This window comes from Danio rerio, chromosome 3 (genome assembly GCF_049306965.1).
Source record: "Danio rerio strain Tuebingen ecotype United States chromosome 3, GRCz12tu, whole genome shotgun sequence".
In the NCBI taxonomy this organism is placed as follows: domain Eukaryota; kingdom Metazoa; phylum Chordata; class Actinopteri; order Cypriniformes; family Danionidae; genus Danio; species Danio rerio.
In genome coordinates this window covers 51,346,826-51,362,470 of record NC_133178.1, presented here as the reverse complement: position 1 = coordinate 51,362,470, position 15,645 = coordinate 51,346,826, and the positions used below count along the sequence as shown (strand labels likewise).

At 33.8% G+C, this 15,645-nt stretch overlaps 1 protein-coding gene across 11 annotated transcripts in view; it reads right to left on the bottom strand.

Annotated features, from left to right (window-relative positions):
• The window catches only part of epn3a (epsin 3a), a 67,867-nt gene extending 55,139 nt beyond the window's left edge, over positions 1–12,728 (bottom strand). For 6 of the 11 annotated variants that reach the window (XR_012401213.1, XR_012401214.1, XM_021471467.3 and 3 more), the window contains exon 1: positions 12,473–12,728. The gene's annotated coding sequence lies outside the window, so the exon portion shown is untranslated. Of the gene's footprint in view, positions 1–11,024; positions 11,137–12,472 lie in introns of those variants that run through there. The other 5 variants (XM_073944981.1, XM_073944983.1, XM_073944985.1 and 2 more) reach the window with 2 other exon arrangements.
• Between the last annotated feature and the right edge of the window lie 2,917 nt (positions 12,729–15,645).

Genomic DNA, 15,645 nt, shown 5'->3' with positions numbered 1-15,645 from the left:
GAGATTGGACATCCCTGGTCTACACTGTTGGCAATCCCATGAGAGAAATGTTAATCTTGTTCCGCCCAATCAGAGGTGGCAAAAGTACACACATCCTTTACTCAAGCAGAAGTACAGACACTCATGTTTTAAATGAAAAGTTGAAGTACACTGTACACCATGTATACATCTGTACAAAACAACTTACATTTTACATTTTTTTTGTAAAATGTTTGTTGTGTACCGACCCGTACCGTACCATACCACCCAGTGTAAACGGGCCACAACACTGCTCAAAAACACCTCTGTATCATCATCTGAACACAAAACTTAACTGTACGGCTGTTAAGGACAACAATTGCCATACTTTGTGTCTGAAATTACAGGATATATGAGGAATATCACACGAGTAGTGGTCCAATGTGACTGTATATTGGCATTGGTGGGAGGCGTGCGTTGCCATACAGCCATATCACACTGCTACGAGTGTGATATTTAATTTTTACAACAGTTTGACAGCATAATCATGTATACATGGTTTCCAAAACACAAACTTTTCTGTAATCTTAGTAGTGCTGTGCGTTATTTGTTTAAGCCTTTAATGTGACATGCTGACTGACTGACAGGTGCGTGATGCGTGAGGCCAGCAAACACCACGTAGCTTTCAGTTAAGATGAACTAAGTTTTCAGAAATATACTTTATTTATAGATAAAGGTCTGTGCTTCTGCATACAATGACTTTATCTTGCTGGAGTTTATAGCCGTTTCACTGTACCTCAGGACGCATTAAAGCAGCTCTGTAGGTCTATTGGAGACATTCATAAATATTCCTAGCAATCTAATAAATGTTGGTGACATACTTGTTACATTAAAGCACTAAATCGCACTTCAGCAGCGTTTATTTAAGAGCGCACAAGAACATTTGCACTTGAGCAGCGGATATTTGAGGGCATTCAAGAAGCTCTCGACATTTTTTCATTTGTCATTGAAATAACACTATATAGGTAGTTATAAATCCTAAAATAAATCCTAGAGGAAACACTGTATGTGTGTGTGTGTGTGTGTGTGTGTGTATACTTTCTTTCACCATTCATTTACATCTGCTGCTGATGTGAGAACACCAGAAAATGTTGCTACTTCACAAACATTTCAGAGCTAATATTTATAGATTCTGTAGCGTAATGTCAAGTGATGACAAACCAGGTCATTTTGCTCATATTTTTAGATTATAAGGCTGAACAGCATGAAATGCTATCATTCTACAGAGATTTCCCATTATTTCTCTATTGCAATCAGGATATCGCAATAACCCAGAAAAAGCTAAAGCAGCGCAAACACTACCAGATTACCAAAGAGTGGCCAACACAAAACACACACATTTCTGATGGTTTTTATACAATTATATGGTATAAATACAGCACTACAACATACAAAAGAGAGATCGACTTATTATGATTTGATCAGGTATAGTTTGTAGTTTTACGCTGAATTTTTCTTCTCTAAGGGCTTATTATGCGGTCTCTCTTGCCATCTTGTGGATGGACAATATCAACTGTCTTTTCTTTGCTACAAAACAACTGCATTCTCGCCTAAAAAAGTCTCAGAGTACATTATGTTGTCCAACAGCTGCAATATTTGTCAAACTGTAGTCCTCTGCTTGCCACTCCTGTGGGCAGAGTAATACACAGGAGTAAAGAGGCTGTACGAGATCTGATATTGCAGAATATGAAACAGCTATCAGATTAATCAGATTTGAGAACCAGACAGAACTGTTGTATCAACTATATGAAACCGCTGCAATCACGGACAGGTGTCTATAATATCTGAAACTTCCGGAAAAAAATTCATCCCCGCCTAATATTCTTGCATAATTTTTCTATCCGCGACCGCGGAATGTGATCCCATATAATTCAGTTTATACATATTATGCTTTACTTTACAGCCTACATAGCTTGCTCGCGCTAAGCACACACAACACAAAACTCGCAACACACACAGCTCATAACCTTGCGCTTAATAGAGTGACAATGGAGGAGAGAACCAAACGGTCAAGAGTATAGTTGTATTTCCTAAGTGAACACTAGTGCGACAATGCCCGACAAAGCAAAAACAAGCAATCTGCATCTATCAAAAGTGCTTGAACTGCAGAAAAACAAATGCAAAGTTTTTGACTGCTAATGAGTTACATTATCCACATCTGTTTGCAGCCAATCACATAAGATCTCTCTAAATGTTTTTAATAATAATTAAATAAGCACATACATGCAGTTACATTTAATTTTTTTTGCAGTAGCCTAAATAAATCTTTAATATTAAAATATTTCTTACATTATGTATTTACAAATAGATGAATAATAATAATAAATGCTTAATGCTTATAATGCTTATTAAGAAAAAATCTGCTTATTTTTACATTGCAAGAATTTCCAAAACTGTATTACTTTTATTCCAAAAAAAGTTTACTCATTTATGTGAATGTGTTAATGATAAATCATCAACATCAGTCCCACAGCTGATAATTTATTAGACAAATGTGTTCATTTATCTCCAGAAGAATGCTTAAAAACTCTGTCATCTGCAGGCTATCCGTATGCTTCAACTGTGTTCCTTCAAAACACTGTATATTTTTTACAAGAAAAAAATTATTTATTAGTTTTACAATTATTGATTCAATTTTATTTTACATTTTTACATTCTGTTAAAAAAAATCTACAAAAACTACAGATAAGAGTACTGTAAAAATACCGAACCAATAAGTGATCTTAATAAGGTAGTAATACTGTTAAAGCCTTAATACCCATCCCTACATAATGGCCCATTTCCACTGAGTGGTACAGTATGGTATGGTACAGGTTGGTACGGGTCACTTTTATCAGGCTTGCGTTTCCACTGCTAAAAGGGTTTCAATGGTACTCTTTTGGTGGGCGTGGTGTACGACAGAAAGTTCCAGTTAACATCATCTTAGCTCAAGAAAATGTCTAGAGTAAAGCTGTACGGATCATTCACATATCATATGAGAAGCACTTCAAACAAATTAGATGCTTTATACACACTAATACTTGTGTATAAATGTTTATTACTAACTTTTCCATGAACATATTTGATTATAACTGCAGATCAATGACAGTGCGAAACAGCCTACTGTAACATCTGCAATAATATAAAATAAATAAATAAATGCAACATATATGAGCACATACAGCCCCTTACAGTCTCCAATATGTTACCAATTAAAGAAAAGCTACACACAGCATACATTTAGTCCTTATTTAGGTTAAAAAACAACACGAAATATAGCCCAGTCAGTGCAAACCTCTCATTTGTGTCTTTGATCTTCAGCAGCACAAGGACCATCTTGCTAGAAAGTAATTCCATCATACCGAGTTCATAATAGTCCAAAAAGTAATGATAATAGTTAAACATGGCAGTTTGTTCACATTTTCTGAAAAAATAATTTGATCTTTTTTTTCCAGCTTCTCCTTTGTTTTTTAACGCGTCACTCTCACATTGTCAGTTTCTGAAAGGATCGGGTTTTCAAAAGCACGTCAATTATCAAGCGCACGTTATTATCATCAGCTCAAGAAGATTGTTATTTCAAATATAGACGCGCACACAATCGCAAGCGAGAAAGCGAAACAGCTCATACTTTAAACTGGCTCGTAAAAAACTATGGGGCACAGGGCAGAATCTGCTCTTCTTCTTGATTTTGTGGCTGTTCATTAAGATGACGACAAATTTGTTTGAGCTCGGGTCGACCATGGCTCGTTAATATATGTACGTATTATTACGGTGTAATGTCTCGGTTGTGTATTTAAAACATAGCGGTTTATTTGTTTTTATTCTGGCTTGTTGCATGAGCGAATTACGCATCTCTGTAAACCAATAGTGTTCAGCTGCACGTCTAGCTTCACCTTTTGGTACCCTTGGTACCCTTTGCAAAGTGTGACGAAAAAGTGGTACGGTACGGTTCGCTTTTAGGTACCCTTTGACAGGGGAAACGGCCATAAAAGCTTACCGAACCGTACTGTACCACACAGTGGAAATGGGCCGTAAGTGACTATATAGGCTTTAAGTGAACCAGTGAACTGATGTGCCACATCCTTTAGTGAACTTCATGTCACACTTGTAAGATGCACAGCAGGACATTTTTAAAGGGTCACGAAACACCAAAACACATTTTTTGAGCTGTTGAAAGTCGTATATGTGTCACACACTGCTATAAACATTATTAGGACACATATATAACACTAAAAAGTGAAAATTTATTGTTTTTGCGTTATTTTGAGCAAATTCGTACTTCCGTTTTAAAACGAATTATTGAAGCTGCGCCACGGCCATGAGATCTTAGCGTGTATTCCAGCGTATAGACTGGACGTCTGTACCTTAGCGTACCGTATTACATCTCTGAGTGTGTTGCATTCATTCATGAGTAAGGCTTGATTCAAACCAATCAGCGCACTCCATTATGTATGCGCTGCAACTTTATTAATATGCATGCTAGCTTTCTTAGACTGTACCTGAGTGTTTAGACAACAGAGAGAACACACGTTGTGTTGCCAAAAGTTGTGGGAAAAGAATAAGAATTGTTTGGAGATACCGGTCACCGGAAGGGGGTTCAAATGTATAAATCTTCAAAAGAATCATTTAGGACTATTTGCAAAATGAGGTCATATGAAATTAGAGCTGGGCGATATGGCAAAAAAAATGATCACGATAATTTTTTTCATATCAGTCGATATCGATATTTATCACGATAAATGTAAAATCTTTATATCTATCAATTATATACGATTTTCAGCATGCCAATGGCTTTGTGCAGCTGATTTAACACATTTAGTGAAATGTTTTAGCTGTCTGACAATACAAATAATAAAATAATAAACAAAAGAACAATCTTAATTCAGCATTTACTTGTTCAAGTTTTTTTAACAACCAAAGACATTACCTACAAGTTATCGGATATTATTGTTCAGTATCAGAAAAAAAAAAACTGATTTGGAACAACGTGAGTTAATAGTCACAGAATTTTCGGTTTTGGATGAACTCTCCTTTTAATGGTGAGTATGGTGATTTTAGGGTGAAATATACTTTAATGTATTTTATTTAGGGATGCTAAAGATTACTTGATCTATTGTCGATAACGCTTTAATTGATAGACCTTAATCGATGACTGATTAAGCATGGACATGTAAAGGTTTAGTTATGCTTCACGCTGAGATGCATCCACGCATTACATCATCAAGTGTGTGCAGTTTATCTTATGTTGTCACCCTCTTGATATCCCATATTGCGGGTCGAATAAAACCTTGTTATGTGCTTATCTCCGATATATCCGTGCGTGTTTTGACCAAATTTGTCTGACAGACTAGCATGAATAGACCTATGCAGACTCTCATTTTACAAATCGCGCATCACAACAAAAACATGCGGGAAGCCAGCCGGGGAGCCTCTCCATTTTCACAGCGAGCTTCTGAGCGCCATCCAAGTTTATTCTTCCGAGGTAACCCAAGAAATCTATCAGTGCTGCGAAAAGACTGTCCAGTTCATGCTGCTCAGACCGCACTTAGTTAATGAATTAAAATGAAACCGTGAAAATAGTTTCATGGATTGTTTTGGCGCTAAAGCATATAGCGGGCTTGTGTTACAACGCTTTACCTCAAATGTTATTCATTCCTCTTGTTCATCCTGTAGATATCTGACCAACAAAATGTACATCAAAATTAAGATACACATTATACAAAACGAAATTCGTTACAAAAAGATACATTCTAAAGGAAATATGGTTATTTTTATTTAGTTTGTGTCCGCCTTAAACAACTGCGGATGGATGATGCTTTGCTCCGTGGAAAAAAAAGCTGTTGCTGTTGTAAACGTCTGTCATATATTTGCTGCATTTTAAATATGTCATTATTTTAAAGATTATGTCTTGAGCATCTGATTTCTCCTATGTGATTATGTCCTTTAAATATATAAAGGCTGGTTCTTTTATCGTCGATGAGAGACAATAGTGGTATTACAGATTTTAAAATAAATATTTTAATATTAAAAAGGAAACATATGCTTGACATGAAAAGTCTTACCAAATGTCTTAACAAAAACCCTTAAATGATGCAGGCTGTAGTTTGGGGGGGTTTCTCGTAAGGCACGGCTTTCGAAAATGATGGCATGAGACTCTGCTGGGTAGCTGCGCTGGTTTACCAACACTTGTTTATGTCTGTAAATTCTTAGCATCTTTATAAGAGTGGTCTTGTTTTACATGGTGAAACAGGTCGTGGTGTTGCTGCCTGCTTTTGATGACATGAGTCGTCTAAGCAGTTTGCGGTGCACGTTGCTCTGTTTTTGTGTCGATAAGGAAAACCTAAAAAGTACCTCATGAAGTCTAGTGACGTTTCTTGTCAACAATGTCTGTGACTCTTTTTTACCTTATTTCTTTCTTACTCCTTTCAGTGCAACTAACACTGTATGGCTGTAAACTTGTACGGCGTGCGGCAGTCGGAATGGCAGGCTGAAAAATGCTTGCGCTACGTTACGCATAGTGTGTAAATATTATCGAGCAATTGTCGAACTGTCATTATCGTTTTATCGAAAAATTGTATATCGTGATAATCGCTCAGCCCTATATGAAATTAATATAAAGATAAAATAAACTTTTTTTTATTTACATGATGTATACTAAACATGATGTATACTACAGTAGACCACCAAAACCAACTTAGCAACTTTTAAAAAAGCATATTTAAGAAACTTTAATCCCCCTTTTGAAATACTGCTTGCTGTATTTCATCGCATGCCTGAACGACAAACTTCTAAACAGAAGAGTAAAACTCTGACAAGCAGCTTTACTCATACAAAACCAGTCAAACTTGAAATTCACATAATGCATCAGTGTTATGTCCACGTGGACTTACATTATGTTGCATGACTTAAGATGATTTAGGCTGTCAGTCTAGACTTAAAAATAGAAAGTCTGTAGTCATAAACAAAATAACAAATTTAAGGTATACATAAAGTATAAATTTAAGGTAAAAAGTAAAAAATAAACAAAGTTAATGTCTGGAAGATGCTCAATATCAGAAATGCCAGTAAAAAATAAATGTTGCTCACTTTTATTTCAATGTAATAGCATACTTTAAAAGAAAACATGGGAATCTGTATAGAGCTCAGGATGTCACATGGCCTATTCCGTTTAAGTCATCTTTCGGCAGGCAAGGACAGCGGGAAGCAAATATGAAATAAATGCCACCAGAATGAGTTTCAAGGGACTTTAATGTGAAAGGCATAGAGCTGTACATAGCAAAACTTATACTAAATCAAAAATAACATATGCCCAATTGCCTATAATGAGGCTGTGTGGTGGCTTAGTGGTTAGCACTGTCGCCTAAGAGCAAGAAGGTCACTGGTTCAAGCCTCTGATGGGTCAGTTAGCATTTCTGATGGGTCACAGTTGTGTGAAGTTTGCATGTTCTCCCCATGTTCGCAATCCGAGTGCTTCGGTTTTCCTTACAGTGCAAAGAAATGTACAGATGAGTTGAATAAGCTAAATTGCTTGTAGCGTATATGTAAATGCAATAGTGTATGGGTGTTTCATTCATTCCAATTTGGTGGTTCATTCATTCCAATATTTTTTTTTTATAGAAAATGTGTGAAAATGAACAGATTTTTTCACAATTGTTTTCCATGAATTAAATAAAATTATGTTCTGTCATAAATGTTAACCTGGACCACAAAAGTAGTTATATGGGTACATTTTCTGAAATTGATATTGATATCAATCAATTGAAATTGATATCTGAAAAAAAAAGCTTGGAATGGATTGTTATATATATATATATATATATATATAACATATATATATATATATATATATATATATATATATATATATATATATATATTTAGCAATATTATTTTATGTATGGATATATATATATATATATATATATATATATATATATATATATATATATATATATATATATATATATATATATATATATATATATATATATATATATATATATATATTTAGAGAGAGAGAGAGAGAGACCAAGGAATATCCCACAGTATTTTCTGGTATTTCTCCATTTCTTCTAGAGAAAATGTTGCATTTCGGGGAAAAAAAAACAAACATTTTAAGCCAAATATTATTATCCCCCTAAGCAATGTTTATGTCGTAATGATTTGCCTAATTACCCTAACTTCACCTAACCTAACTTAACTAATTAACCTAGTTAAGCCTTTAAATTGGACTTTGAGCCGAATACTTCAAAATATCTAGTGAAATATTATGTGCTGTCATCATGGCAAATATTAAAGAAAATTTCAATTTTTTACCAGAAACGCGTAGTGACTTTGCCACTATTGTGCAAAAAATATGGCTCAAAATCCTTTTGACCACTGTACAGGACTTGTATCTGTCATTCTTAAGATAAACTGATGCTGTATTGACCACAAAAGAAAGCCCTACACCATAATAATAAGTTATTGTGGAGTTTCAGTTTCATTATCCGACCCAAGTGATGTTTCAAGTGATGATTAGAAAAAGTTTTTGTCTTTCCTATTATATTTTTCTTCTGGAGACTTTATTTTAGTTTGGCTGTATATTTATAAGCAGATGAAGTCAGAATTATTAGCCCTCTTTAGAATTTTTTTAAAAATATTTTGGCTAGAATAAAAGCATTTTTTTTTATTAGAAAAATTTTAAATATTAGACTCTTTAAGCTATTTTTTTCATCATGGCAAAGATAAAATAAATAAGTTATTAAAAATGAGTTATTAAAACTATTATGTTTAGAAATATGTTTAAAAAAAACTCTTCTCTCCATTAAACAGAAATTGGAGAAGAAAAAAAAACAATGAATTGTCTAATGACTTGCCTAATTAGCCCAACTTGTCTAGTTAAACTAATTATTCTAGATAAGCACTAAACATGGACTTTAAGCTGAATATGAGTAAATAAATCTTACAAATAAAATATTATGTACAGTCATTGTGGCAAAAAAATGAAATTAGTTATTAAAACTATTATGTTTAAAAAATAATAATAATCAAAAATGCATTTAAATTCACATTAGGGCTAAAAAAAAATTGCCTTCAAGTGTATATGCACCCTATTAAAATGCACTCTGAACGCTTTATTTAAAGACAAAGCCATACTACTTTCTCAAACAAATTAAGAAAATTATATAAACAACACCACACCCTGAAATAAAGGGACCTGCACACACATTAAAAGCAAAAAGCAAACAGAGCTAAGAAACTGATCTGATGGTGGACAGACCATGACCTTGATGTGACGACACACTCGGGTTTAGACGATAATCAATAACAGCCTTTGCTTAACAACACATTTCTGCTGTGTGGCTGTTGGATCCCAGAGTGCTGCACAGAGGCCAGAATTTGAAAAACAAGCGCTGCTGCTATACATAATGATTTTCCACATAAATCTACACTGTGTGGAACGATAACCATTTTTAAGGTATACCACCGCGGTTCGGAAAAGTCAAGGTTTTAAAACCGCCAAAATTTTGTGTAATACAGGACAACAGTATCTCCTGCATAAAAATGCTGATCATGTTTTAAATTGTAAAGAAATCAGTGTTTTTGAAACTAATGAAGACCGCAGTAGTCAATGATTAATTTGAATTATTCAGCCTGACATGTTTACTGCTCCAAAATATTATAAATCTTTCAAAAAATTTAATATATTATTTTCATTTTTTTTTTTTACCCAGACATTTAAAAATAAGTTATTTTAGAACAGTAATCACAATACTGTGATACCATGAAACTGTGATATTTTTATCCAAGGTTATTATACCGTCAGAATCTTATACCGGCCCATGCCTAGTGTGTATACACATACACACATACAAAGAGGGGGAATAAGTATTCAACACAACAGCATTTTTTTCAGAGAACATATTTCTAAAGGTCCTACTGAATTAAAATTTTCACCCGATGTTGATAACAACCAAAGAAAATTCATTCTTCATCTTCATATATCTTTATTATTATTTTTTTTAATTATATAAAATATTAAATACATTTCTGCAGTTCTGTACTTGCTCATTTTGCTATTCCATTGTTATTACACACAACATTTTTTTTTATATTTTTTTGTTTTGTTATGTTTTTTTTAATATTGTTAGGGCTTTTACCAAAATCTGGTTCAATTCCATGTCAACAGGTCATTTAGAAATTTTATTCCCAGGAAAAAGCATGACATGTTGGATACTTTCCCCCCACTGTATTTAATAGCCACGGAAAAAAGAAAAAATTTGAGTGTAAAAATCTTCTTTCAGTGGGTTTCGTCTATTCAAACAGATCTTTATTTTGTATTTTGTAATAGATTCAAGTCAGGTAATTGGCCAGGCCATTCTACAGCTTACTTTTCTTTTCTGAAACCATTTGCTAGTTTCCTGGGATGTGTTTTGAAACATTGTCGTGCTGAAATGTGCACCCTGGTTTCATCTTCATCATCCTACTTACTACATCCTATTTCAGCTGCTGTCTGGGCCTTCACTGCCTTTCTACACCTCCCTTTTTTCATGTGTTCAACTTTTTCCTGTGTAATTTTTTTTTTCTATGCATTTTATACACTTAACTTGTGAACTAATTAGATTTGTTTATTTTCATATACAGTTAAAGTCTTTTAAATTATTAGCCCCCCTGAATTATTAGACCGCTTGTTTATTTTTTCCCCAATTTCTGTTCAACTAAAAGCTATTTTTTTTAACACATTTCTAAACATAATAGTTTTAATAAATCATTTCTAATAAGGGATTTATTTTATCTTTTTCATGGTGACAGTACATAATATTTGACTAGATATTTTTCAAGACATTTCTGTACAGCTTAAAGTGACATTTAAAGGCTTAACTAGGTTAATTAGGTTAGGCAGGTTAGGATAATTAGGCAAGTTATTGTATAAAGATGGTTTGTTCTGTTATTAGTTAGATCTCTCATTAGTTAGAGCAGTTTGAAGATTTAATTAGCAACTTATAGCACAGTTTTAGTTGACAAATTGTTGGTGTGCATCTCACTGGCGCATCTCTGACCAAGGACAGCAAGTCTCAGTGATGTTTCAAGAGCTATGGTATCCAGGGTAATGTCAGTATACCACCAAGAGCGATGAACCACATCCAACAGGAGTAACTGTGCATTCAAAAAAAAAAAAAAAAAAAATGCTGTCTGTGAGGGATGTTAACCCAGATTGTATCCAAAAGACACAAAACCAGAGCTGCCTGACCCACTGCAGAATTAAATGTGCAATTCAACTCTCCCTGTTTCCACCAAAACTGTTTATTAAGGAGCTCCACAGGGTCAATATACATTGCTGCACTGCTATAGGCAAACCTTTGGTCACTTGTGCCAATCCCAAAAGTGCCAGCAGTGCAAATCTTAGCCTGTGGACAATGTAAATCATGTTTTGTTCTCCAGTTCACCATCACTGTCTTTCCTGCCTTTAGTTTTAAAAATGACAATAATTATGTTTTTTTCGGCTGTACAGTGATCCTAGGTAGGGACTTTTTAATGTATTTTCAATTGATTCTTGGTCTAAATGTTTATTGCAATTGTTATTTTCACTGTATGTTAAATGTATGAGTCTTTGAAATACATAAATTGGAAATAGTTTGTCACAGTGACCTACAGTAATCAGAATTCAGGAAGTAGATTCTGTCATGACAAGCAAATAACTCATTTTAGCTACGCACTTTTATTTATTTGTTTATTTATTTATTATTATTATTATTATTATTATTATTATTATTATTGTTGTTGTTGTTGTTGTTGTTGTTGTTTAAATCGCCAGCCAGTCTTATGATTATTTATAGTTTTGTATAATGAAAATGTGATTAAAAATGTATTATTTATTTGTACAAAAATTTGTCAATAAAGGTCTCATAATTTTATTTCAGATAAAACAATACATTCAGATGGTACAATACAAAGAAATATTCTACTTAAGAAAAAATCTGTTTTGCTGAATAACCTAGATAATTTCTACATTAAAAGTTGTTATGTGAAATTAATAATAAATTAAATTTTGCCTCAATCTAAACGTGTTCAAAATTGACGTTAGATTTTAGAATAAAATATAAAAAACTAGGCTTATAAGCCAAATCCCGTGTTTTCCCTAAAACAAGCTTATTTAGCAGTCTATTTCACAACAACCACAAAACAACTTTCAGTCAGTCCGGGTGGAGAACCAGCTCTCCAGCAATTCACACCCCTCTCAAACTGCAGATTTCAATGCAGATTTTAATCTACTGAAATAGCAAATCAGCCCCATAAAAATCATCTATTTATGCCTTTCGAAATAGCGAAACAAGAATAAAAAGCCCTTTAACGTCTTCTGCGTCTTCATAATGCGGTATTGCGGCACGATAGCAGAATACTGAAATTTGCTTGCGTGACTCAGCTGAATAAGAGAATAACATTTGGAAATCTTACACTGACCCTCGAGAACCAAAGTCCTTTGTGTCCTTACCTCTCATTCCCTGACATAAAAGTCCCAACTTTGGGATCCTATTGGCAATTGTACTCCTCTCGACATCTCCGCATGTTTTCAGTGTGGATAGTTTTAAAATTCTGCTTCAAAAACACCGGACGTTCACCTCAAAGTTTGGCAAGTGTGTTTCTGTTGTTTCGCTTTGAGCAGGCCTATCCGGTTGGGGGTTATTGATACATATTCCGAAAAGAGTCCCGCAACAGAACCCTTGTTAAAGGCCAGTGAGTGGAGCGAGAGAGGAGGCTGATGGAGGGAGGAGAATCGAGCTGCACATTCACCGCCTGGTTTAACCCTTTATGCACCGAAAAGAGACATACGAGCCTGACACTGGCAGGCCACATTGAGAAAACAAATCCCTGACACCCTGAATGCGCCGATTTATCAATTGTCTCTGTACAGAAATGTGCTCTTAAAGCAATAGTTCGCCCCAAAATGGGCTGTTCCAAAAATGATTATTTGCAGTTAATTTAGTCACCCTCAGGGCACTGGAGAGGTGTTTTTCTAATCTTCATTGGATCATTAAAGACGAATTTAGCTTAACCTATAGTCATTTGTGATTCATATATTGCAAGTCAAAGGTCACCCGTTTTTTATATTAACGTCAAGGGGAAATTAATTTTTACAACGTTCCTTTTGCTGAAACACATTTTGCCAGGACCAAGGATTAAAGCTAATATTTTATATAGGCCTAGTGTATATTGCACAAACTGATTGTGTTGCTTCATAAAACCGTATAGTCAGGATACACTGGGACTGATTCGGACTTGGTTGGACTTGTTAATTTTTAATCTCAAAAATGGGTGGCCATTGATTGCCATTATACAAATCACAAAGGAAGATAGATTCAGTAAAAATACTTCTGTAATTTTCTAGAGAAGAAAAAAAATATTCATGGTCTAAAGGTAAGTAAATTCTCAAGTAAAACTCAAATTGATTTAATATAAATAAATAAATAAATAATTCACTTTCTAAAGTCAATCTGAGCTCTCCAATATCATTTAGCTAAAATATCTAATATGTAAATAAATGGTCAATATGTAAATCAAAGCAATGCATTTTTATTTGTCTGTGCAAGGAATTCAATTTTATTTAACATTGCATTATATAAGACCAATTTTGTTCCATAATCCATAATACGGATTTGGGAAGATTAAAAAATAACAATAAAGGAGTAAATCATATTTGTCAGGATTATATTTTATTTAGGGATAGCTTTATGTTCCACATTCCTGCACATGTCAAATTATGAGACAAAAAGAATTAGGTAATATTACCAAAATTAGTACTTTACATAAGCTGATGATTTGTGTACAAATCAAAAAACAACTATAGCATGAGTCAAATCAATTCATGTGAATAAAGACCATCTACATGTTAGTTGATCAATTAACAAATTCACATTCACCTTTGTAAGATGGTGTGAGACTTATTTCAAAAACATGTAAATATTTAAATATATTACATTCAAAGTCCAAAGATATTTTTGTTAGATAATAGTTTCTCTAATATATGAAAAGCATGTTATTTAGATAAAAGTACAACAGATAAAAGACACCAGATTTTGTGTGTGTGTGTGTGTGTGTGTGTGTGTGTGTGTGTGTGTGTGTGTGTGTGTGTGTGTGTGTGTGTGTGTGTGTGTGTGTGTGTGTGTGTGTGTGTGTKKTTCTAGGTTATGAAATTGTCTAATGGAAATGAGAGAGCAGCTGCTAATACAGGTGGTGAAGATGAGCAGTGTTAAATTACTCATGAATCTTCCCACTTGGCCAAACGTTTATTCTCATGATTTATGCAGTATTTTCTGGAGAGGGTAATATGTGATGGAACATCACCACTGATTTTTTTTTTTTTTTTTTAAAGTGTCTTTTTTTTCTTTCTTTTGTCTTTATATGCAATTTTAGCACCAAAGCGACAACAAACTGCATTGCAAAAAAACTAAACTACCAATATCATTCAAATTAAAGTATACAAAATAAAATGATTTGGGTAATTATTGACTGGAAAAATATTATGCTATTGTTTTTTTTTTTTTTTTTTGTTTTTTTGGATAAATTGTTTTGACAAGGTTGTATCGTGTAAAATATATGTAAAATATAACAAATGTTTTGTTGTCAAAAAATATGTAAAAGCAACATAAATACATTTATATTTTAGGGTGTGAGATACTGTTTGATTATAGCGTTTGAAACTGTATAAAATCTATAGAAATGAATGGAATGTCACCTTATAGCCAAGGAAATATGTGTTTCGTTCAATGGGATTTACAAAGCAAAACAAAAATCTATCATACATGCTTTTGGTTATGAATTGTGAGGAGGAAAATGACAATTAAAGAGAATTCCTCTTGAGGGCTTCCTTGTGACAAATGCTTTGGCTAAGCAAGAGTTTCTGGAAATACCAGATCCACTCTTGACAAACTGATACTCTCCTTCTTCTAGTGAATAAACAAAGACGCTGTGAACAGCTGAGAGAAAGGAAATCAAAGCACTTCAACAGTGTTAAATCCTGAAGGTGCCATGTTTAACACTTTCCACGTCATACTTTACCACCAAATAGAAAACTTCTTTATAAAAAAAATCATTAGAGAGGCTCGAATGATTATTGGTTATTATGTGTTATTCTTAAAATACAGTTGCCTGAGGTCATTGCTATCCCTTAAAATAGAGACTAGTTTAGGTATATAAGTAGGGGTATTGTACATCCAGCAAGTTGTTCTCACAGAATAAAGCCAGGCAGGTTTATCAGCAGCTGTTGAATAAACGTATTGTTATTTTATGTGTTATTCTTAAAATACAGTTGCCAGGGGTCACTACTATCCCTTAAAATAGACTCTTCTTTAGGTATACAAGTAGGGGTATTGCACATCCAGCAAGTTGTTCTCTGCAGCTTTTGAATAAATGGCTTCATTTGATAAAACAACCAGCTGGATGTACATTATCCCACATAAAACACAGCTACTAGATACAAAACTACTATTAGACACAAAACATGCTCGGAGCTGTAATAATTTACTAACGTTTAATTAAATGTTAAGCTTACAGAGAGAAAATTTGGGTGTAACAAATGTCTGTTCGATACTGGCAAATGTTTAATGTGCATTTGTAGTACCAGTCAGTTACCACAGTAAGGAGTTATTGAGCTAGATCACATGATAG